Raw genomic sequence first — 2,590 nt, 5'->3', positions numbered from 1 at the left:
TTTTTTTTAAAGATGACCCTTTCTCGATCGGTTGAACTTCACCGATCGAGCGAGCAAGAGTTGCCAACTCTCGGGTTTGAGCAAAAACAGAGCCCGCTCGATTGGTAGAACTCTACCGATCATTCGGCAAGCTCTGTTCAGAAATTCTGCAGATCACTTGTGCTGATTTTGCTGCTAAAAATAAACCATTAAATGATACCATTGGTTTCCCCTTCAAAACTTGAAGATTCAACAGCCAAGAAGCATGCTAAACTTACTCCCAACATGATCCAACAACACATAATCTATACAACTCTAGAGTCTAGACTATGCAATGCTATACAATACAAAAGTTGGATAACATCAAAACTCAACATGGTTTAAAAGTAAGTTCCCAACAACAAGCTACAACAAAACCCGGAGCACCACTTCTAAACTCTTCCCAATGCTCATGGCCTCTTATAACTTGGCCCTGAAACACCTGTTGCAATGCACACACAAAAACAAAGCAACAGCCAGAAAACCGGTAAGTCTAAAGACTTAGTATGAAAGACAAAACATATAAATAATCACAAGTAGCCATATCATGCATTTCAAATCATAAATAACACCTTATGAAATGCAAAATAAATTAAATGGCTAAGGAATAAAGCTCAAAGGCGACACCGGTTTAGATGCTATAACACATCACTCACCATCAATGCTAAAACTCCTCATTGATGTTATAAACCCGGCTTTAGGTACCAATTCTTGAATCTCATCACTGATATACGATATCGATGTTTAAAACTCATCAACGATATCAAGGCAAAACTAGAAGAACATTTAGGCTCAACGGAATGACACCATACACAATCACCTCCTACATAGCCTAACAAACATGCCATAACTCAAGAACTCAAGTAAAGCAATCAAAGCACATAACTCACATAAAGCATAGTAAAGCACATAAACACATAAAATAGAAACTATTGTGTGATTTAAGGGATCGAGAGATCAAACACATCTCGATGCTCATTTCCTGCTTTGGTCATCGTCGAATCATACCTTCCAATCTTGATAGCTAAGTAGCTCCAATTCTCAAGCTACAATACACACCAAGCTTGTATCAACTCACTAGATAGAATGATAGCAGTCCCAAAGCTAGAAACTCAAACCTTGACCAATCTTCAATTGATTCGAATCGGTGCGAACTCGAACTTGATATATTCTTGAACAATCTGAAATTCATATCAAGTCATTCAATATTGCATTCAACTCATTCCAAAGCTCAACAACTCAAGGCTTGCTAATTTGATCGGAATTCAAACCGACGACGTAACAGTTCGAAACCGATAATTCTAACAACTCAAATATCATCTAAACATTGATATATAACTCATATCAATATCATTGCATCACTTAATTCTCGAAATCAGCAGCATATATTTCCAGAATCTATCAAATATAAACTGACAGCATAACGGTACAAATTCGGTAACCGAAACTTCATTTCTATCCAAACTCTCAATCATAAACAACACATACACATCTCATATCAGCTTAAAGATCATCAAATACAAGCATAATCAGAAGCATACTTTCGAAACCCAAGCCGGAAAACATATTAAGTTCATACGGTACTCGTTTGTTATTTCGGTTTCGATATCGTAAAGCTTATATCATCAAGAACACTACCACATACTTAAATTCTGATTTTTCCCAACATCAACACATCAGAATTTCGAGACCTACTGAATCATAAAGATACTTACATCAATAGATAGCTCTTCTTGCAAGGATTCCAAAACTATGCTCGGTTTTGAAATCGGACAACCGAATCTTGAGATATTGAATACTGAAAATGACAATCCAATGAAGAATTGAAGCTCTCGGTTGTCTTGGCTGAACAAATCTGAATTCTAAAGATAATACATGCCTTTACACATTTATATCCAGTCAAATGACAAGTGTCCCACTCAAAATCTGATATTTGCATTTTGGCCCCTCAACTCTTCACTATTTGCAATTCAGTCCCTCAACAAGCTTCCAACTTCAAATTAAATCCTTTAATTCCGGAAACATGGAATTTAAATTTTAAATCCCATAAATATCTAATTCAAATATTTTAATATTTTAATTTAAGAATCCCGAAATTTAAATCTCACTATCCGTAAATTCTCAAATTAAATATTTTTAGCTCGGAAACTAAATCTCTAATTTCCATAATCTTCCAATTACTCATTTCCCAAATTCAGAATTTAAATCTCTAATTTCGTAATTAATGACTTAATATTTTCGGGGCGTTACACGTTTTTTTTTTATGCATATGGCTTGGTTTTGGGCATGTTACATGGCTAGGGGCTGCTCGAACTACTGCCCCATGGTTTGAGGTCCTAGCTAGGGTCCCTAGGGCCAGATTAGGAGAGTGGTTAGGTCTTGGAATAGGCTGGAACAAGGCTAGATGTGGGCTGTTGTCCAGGGAAGCAAATCTGCGCATCATGTTGGGAAAAATGGGGTCGGGTTTGACCATGCAAAGCTTAGGCTGGACCAGGGGCTGGTCTGGTTAGAACGACAGGACCCTAGGGAGGTCTTGCCGGCGGGACTTCGGCCAGGGGTGGCCGAAAGGCAA

At 37.6% G+C, this 2,590-nt stretch overlaps 1 long non-coding RNA gene across 1 annotated transcript; it reads right to left on the bottom strand.

Annotated features, from left to right (window-relative positions):
- Positions 1-1,036: 1,036 nt before the first annotated feature.
- On the bottom strand, positions 1,037-1,822 carry LOC140879850 (uncharacterized). Its single transcript, XR_012149530.1, has 3 exons — positions 1,734-1,822; positions 1,137-1,199; positions 1,037-1,064 (listed from the first exon to the last, which is right to left on the bottom strand). It is a non-coding gene; the product is annotated as an uncharacterized lncRNA (long non-coding RNA).
- Positions 1,823-2,590: the final 768 nt, after the last annotated feature.

Source organism: Henckelia pumila, chromosome 2 (genome assembly GCF_033568475.1).
Source record: "Henckelia pumila isolate YLH828 chromosome 2, ASM3356847v2, whole genome shotgun sequence".
Classification (NCBI taxonomy): Eukaryota; Viridiplantae; Streptophyta; class Magnoliopsida; order Lamiales; family Gesneriaceae; genus Henckelia; species Henckelia pumila.
The sequence above is the reverse complement of the archived record's forward strand: the minus strand, read 5'-3'. Positions and strand labels throughout refer to the sequence as shown.